The following is a 6,552-nucleotide window of genomic DNA, read 5'->3' on the forward strand; positions in this document are numbered from 1 at the left end:
AGCTATGATCATAAACTAACTAATGATAACAATTTAAAATAAGAAAATGACTAAACAAACTAAAAATCTATATTTTAAGTGTTTTCCTTTATCTAACTAACATAAAAGTTAAAGCATGTAAATTTTATACAATATAGTAATCAAATGAGATTGCAAGATATTGAGATTGCAAAATCTTGCTTCCGTAATAACCAAATATAATCCATTTTCTATTACTGCGCTTAACAAAAAGGATCCAATCTCAAAAAAAAAAAAAAAAAAATCAATCAAACTCATTTAGTTAATATGATATTTTTGACACTTATTTTTCGGTTCAGCTTTAGATTCATTTGTGATGGATAAATGTTATAAGAAAACATAAATGTCATAAAAAAATTTAAGTAATATTACAAAATATTCAACCTTAATTCATGAATAATCTTTAATCATAAAAATATTCATGAGTGTTTCACAAAGCATTTTTAATCTGCAGACATTACTTACAACTTATAAAAAATGTTGCTAGCAACTTTCAATAAGTTATATTAATGACCATTCTTCAAAAAATGTTGATTATCCCAAAAGAGAGATATAAACTAATAAATTATGAAATGATTATGGAGAGTGGCATCCTCATGATTTCTCACCTATTAAATTTACAATGAGAACCTATTATGTGACCATATTGTCCACCCTATTTTATTCCCTAGCATTTGTTAGTTTTTTCCAAGTTAGTTCTTCTGCTGTTCAACATCTTTGGCTTTAGCTTCTTGCTCTAAATGTTGTTTGTTTGAATAACATAACATTCATTTTCAAGAACATCTTGTAAACATTCATGGTGACTCTATAAACTATGCACATAAGCTAATAAGCATAATATAAAATATAGTACAGAGAGATAACAATTTACCTTGACATCAATCACAACTTCTCTCTAAACATGAAGAATGTCTATGAGGGGACTTCTCTTGACATACTCAAGTACATATTCTACTCTCGGAGCAATTAAATTTATACTTGAACTAACTCTTCAAACTCTCCAAAAACACACCTTTTTATAAGAATAATCACTATAATTGGGAATCTAAATTTCTTTCTCCAAATAAAAAATATATTTGGACTCTCACTTTGTTTTCGTTTGGGAATATAAATTTCTTTTATCAAAGAAATCATAAGAACTAAAGTTTTGCTCTTTTTGCTTGTTCTAATCTCTTGTTTCATCAATTGACTTTTTGATAGTTATGGACCGTTAGAAAAAGCAAATATCTATAGTTTCAGCATCATCTTCTCGAGTATTTGCAGTAAACAAAATGTACGCTATATATAATTGACTATAGCTATAAGTAAAATATATTGATTCCAGTTGTTATAGCCGACGGATTGATCATTTTCATATCAAGAATTAAGGTAGTTTTAGTATGAAGTAAAAGTATAAAAGGAGAACACTCCATTGAAAGAAAGAAATTGATTCCACAAAGCTGGCATCACAACAACAAAATTAAAAACATGAAATGACTACTATTTCAGATACAACTTATTAAAAAATGCGACTACATTAAACATACATTATTAGTGTCATGCATGTACCTATTCAGCTCTTCATCTATGGTATAGTCATTCAAAATCCAATTAGTCCACTCATTTTTGTTTTAGTGATCAAACCACATTCGATTAAGTTTTCTTTAAAAAGATTTCCTAAAAATTAGAGCTTTTTCATTATTTGAAATTTAGCTACAGAATATATATTATCTTGAAATTCTATGTTTTTTATTATGTGTTGTTAAATTATACAAAACCTTAATAATAGATAGATGATTGGATCTAAATTATCAATTGTTGTTATTAGCAAAGCATAATCAGCAATGTTTATCAAGCACACAATCATATTACCCCCAAGAGTATTATTTGAGAAAACAAAAGCTAGAATATTACTAATTATTTAATTCAACCTAACTAACAATACTTGAATCTAGTAAAATTAGGCCAAATTCTTTGTAAGCTTTCAAAATCAATTTGAAACAAAAACCATAAAATAATAGAAGCACTTAAAAAATACAAAAAATATAGTGAACAAAAGTGCCATAATAGATGCTCACATAAAACAAAAAGGACTGGAAGCTAAAATGTAACAAAGCAGTTAAGAACTAAAAAGAGCTTTAACAACCAAAGAACTAGAAGCTAGTCATTCAACCCTTTTACACCAGATTAACAAATTTCTTAAACTACAATTTCAGGTGTTACAACTTGAAAGCCCTTCAATTAGAACCCTGCAAGAGTCTTCAAAATCCAGTTTAATAGTTGAACATTTAATATTATTGTCAAACAGTAAAAAAATTTCAAGAACTATCTTTCACATATCATCAATGAGTAAATAAACGTTACACAACTAACCTCAAACGGATCACTCTATAGAATGAGTTTATATTATCAGTTCCAAATAAAAAGAACTTAGCTTCATCAGCAATATACCTAAATGGATAATAAAATTAGTCAGTTTAAATAATTAAGAGTGTGGGTTCCAATTAATGTGCGGGAGGCACTCCCCTTTGAAGTGACCCATTACTGCACTCCACTCATATGATTCCTAGTTAAAAAGCCTGAATTGTTAGAATTAATTAATGATTTAGAGGGTGGGAGGATCAAATCCTTTATAATGAGAGAAGTTATAAGGTATTCATACTTGAGGGGCTCACATTTTATAATATACCTGTGTGCTATGCTTGGATTCGGTATTTGGTGGAACATAGCTCTTGAGCAATGGCTCTTAAGACCGCATGCTTTGTGCTCCCCGGATCTTAGTACTCTTTTGAGGGTAGCTCGAGATACTTTCTTTGATCAAATTTGTAGCATTCACCCTCATGTTATCAACCATGTGACTATCTATTAAAAAAAAACATAAAATAGATTATAAGCTATACATCTCATTCAATATTATAGATCAATACTTGGAATGAGTTAAAGTCCACCAAAACTCAAGTGAATTGTATACATCTTACTCAAACCACACCATCCCATCAAATATAAAGTCTAAGAAAATTCATAGAAATATAAACTCATTTTTTCAATTAATAGATACTAAAAAACAAATATTAATATTCTACAGTAGACACAAAATCTTTAGAGCAATAAGCTAGGTTTCGAGAAGCCAGTTTGCAAATAAAGCAAAATTTTTTCTCTAGAAAATTCACTTAAACCAAATCATAACATAGAACATCTACTAAATATGCATCAGAGCCTTTTCCCTTCGAATCCAGCTCCAACAAGCAAATATTCATGTTTTACTGGCTCAATGTCTTGATACCTTTCCCTTACTTTAGTCCATTTTTCGAAGAGAAAGAAAAAGTGAATATTGAAGAAGATAAAAAAAGTCCATAAAAAAATCCATCTTTGAGCTTTCATGATAAAAGACTAAATAAACAACTATCAAATACACAAAAATCTTAATAAAACAGAAAACGTTATTATATATTTATATGAAATCACTGTGATACATAATTAGGATTACCTGCATTTCATTAGAAAGATGCACAAAAGGAATATGTTTTGTAATAAGTAACATCTAACTGATTAATATTGCACCAACTACGTAAAATTTTAAGATAATAGTATAAAATCAACAAAAAGAAGAAACAACCTAATAAGTATGACACAGACAGTTAGCAATAAAATCCCAATAGAAAAAAAATAGATACCTTGTATGCACCGGTTGAAGATGATTTGAAACTGCAGGAAGGAGTGCTATCATAATCATAGGCATATCAGCCATACCACCATTAGCTCCTTTGACAACCCAGCCCAATCTTAACCTTCAACCAAAATAGAAGTAAAATAAACTGAATAAAGCTTTAGGTTAGATTGTTAGATACAAATAAGTGCAATAATAACTTCCCCTTCTCTGCAAGACTATTTCTTCTTCTTCTTTTGCTTCTGATTCTCTTTCAATCACTAAAACAATCACAAAGATTTAGACATGAAATACATAATTTGATTGAAGAAGGAAAGAGAGAAGAATAGAATTCTCAATGGTTTGGTGTAGGAAAGTTTTGGAATTTGAAATTAGGGGTGTGCAAAATAATCATGTATTAGATATCCTAATTTGGACTAACCTTTGAAGAGTCACCAGCCAACTTCCAACTGTCGCCCCTTCTTCTTCTTCTGCCTTGGTCGATCCATTTCTCCTTCCGCAAGAAGACATGCAATTGAAGAAGCAGCTAAACTTAGAACAAAATGCTAATCTAAATTAGTGAATTCAAATTATATTAAAAAAGAAGATGGTAATATACATTGATTATAAGTTTTGGCCAATTTCAATTACTGATACAATAAAATTATAAACCAATATAAAAAAGAAGAAAAAAAGGGCTCCATGTTCAACCAACTGCTACCGTCAAGATAAAGGCATCCCTGCTAAATTTCTCAAATATTAGTCAGCAGTCTATCACTTGAATTATAGTCATGTAATAGTTATTTTGAAGTGGAAAAGGATAAATCTTTTTTACTCTTTTTGTAATTGAAAAAATAAAAATAAAAATATGGACTAACTTTTGAGTTGTAAAACCCGGTCAAATTGTAATTAATTAAATAATAAATTAAAATATGAGCGAACATAGTTAGAAAATTTAGCAATCGAAATTTTATAATTTAAATATAATATTTGGACTCAGTGGATTTTTCTGAGTCAGAAAATAGTTTTTTGCGTAAAAATGCGTACTGGGATTTGACTGGCAGTACCGGTTGAGATCTGTTCAGTACTGCAGCTAAGGAAATTAATTATAAGTGAATAAGGTTAAGAAATTAGAAATTATAAATTAGGAAGATAAAAATATTTAAAATACGATTTAAAACTCTAATCTTAAAGGTTTTGGCCCAAAATTGGGCTAACAGGCTAAACCGAGTGAACCGGCCCAGAGTAGGCCCAAGTCCACTCTATATAAACTCCATTTCAGCACAGAATAAACCCTTCTTCCCCACTTTGAGAGTGAGACACGGATTGGAAGAGAAGAGAGGTGAGAAACTCTTTTTACTATTCATCACCAACTTCAAACTACCATAACTTGAGTTACGGAGCTCCAATTGACAAGCTGTTTGCGACCACGCGTCACTCTCCTTGCCCTCTTCGATTCTATTTAGGTATTGTAGTGAGTATTTTGTTCATCTCTGCTCAGTTTTCGAAATTTCTCACTGTTACATATTTTTGGGTAGTTAGTATTAAAATCTTGTAATTTTGGTTGTTTAGGGATACTCTAACATGGATTCTAAGTGGGTTCTATCCCTATTTCATATGGGCTAAGGTAAGAAGTGCTCAAACCCTTGTGGTTTATCAAATTTTATGAACCCTAGGTTAATGTATATACGTGAAATTGGTTATGTTAGTGTATTTGGTGATTTTGGTGCACAATGGGAAGATTCAATTTGCTTGTGAAGCTTTGGTATGGAGGTTTAAGCTTGTGGGCCTTGGAGAAGAGAATTCAAGTTTGGGTGTGAATCGCCGTCATTGAGGTACGGTTTAAGTTTCATTTAAGTACCGTGTGATATGATGTGAATTCCTAAGTTAAGTGCCCCTAGGATTAAGCTTGAATGGTATGATTGATTGGTATTATATGTGTAGTGGATGATATTGGATACGAATTGTAGAATTGTGCATTGTTGTTGTGTTGAATGAAAATGGTATGGGATAGTGAATTATATGGTGATGAGTTTATGCATATTGATTTGATGAAATATTGGGTCGGAGGCCGTGAATTTGGGCCGGAGGCCGGAAAGATGTAAGGACGGTAGTCGATAAGTATATGGTTGATGCTTGGTGATTGAATGAATGATAGCAATATATAAGTGTTTGAACATGAGGTTTTGTTGATTATTGAACTTGAACGATTGGATGTTGTTTGAATTAAATTGTTGAGTTGAGATTCATGAGAGTGGGAAATTGGTAGGTTGTGGCTTGTATGAGGAAATGGGTATATGGTTGATGTTGAATTGGTAAGTTTAGGTCAGTTTTGAAAGGATTTGGAAATTGTATGTTTTGAAATTAGAGGTTTGCAAGTTTTGTGAAAATTATGATTTTGGCCCAACTTTGACGGAGCATAACTTGGTCTCCGAATTTCCGATTTGTGTAAAACTTATTTAGAAATAAAATTGAGTCCGAGATGTTTATGCTGTTCGAAGAATGGAGGAAAAATATTTTAAAATGAGGAAGATCAAAGTTTGGTGTACAAGTTGAAAATTCTGGACTTAGCAGCTTTTTTAGGCTGCTGCATTGTATGCGTGCGCATATACTCCCATATGCATACACGCGCTTCGGGCTGGCTCATATGCATATGTGAAAAGAAGCAATACGTACGCGAAATGGGCCAACATGCACGCTCACGCTCACGCGTACGCATGACCCGGGATTTTTGGCTCGTGACCCTGTTTTCAACAAATATGATTTCTGTGTTTTTAAAATCGAGTTTCAAACTCTAAGCCCCCATTTTCATCATTTAAGTACTAAATCATAATGGAATGCCTAGTAATTAAGAAAAATCTAGAAAAAGGGGGTAACTTGTGGATGAAGAAAATGGAAAATTATGAGGA

The sequence above is a fragment of the Arachis hypogaea genome, chromosome 16, assembly GCF_003086295.3.
Source record: "Arachis hypogaea cultivar Tifrunner chromosome 16, arahy.Tifrunner.gnm2.J5K5, whole genome shotgun sequence".
Lineage (NCBI taxonomy): Eukaryota > Viridiplantae > Streptophyta > Magnoliopsida > Fabales > Fabaceae > Arachis > Arachis hypogaea.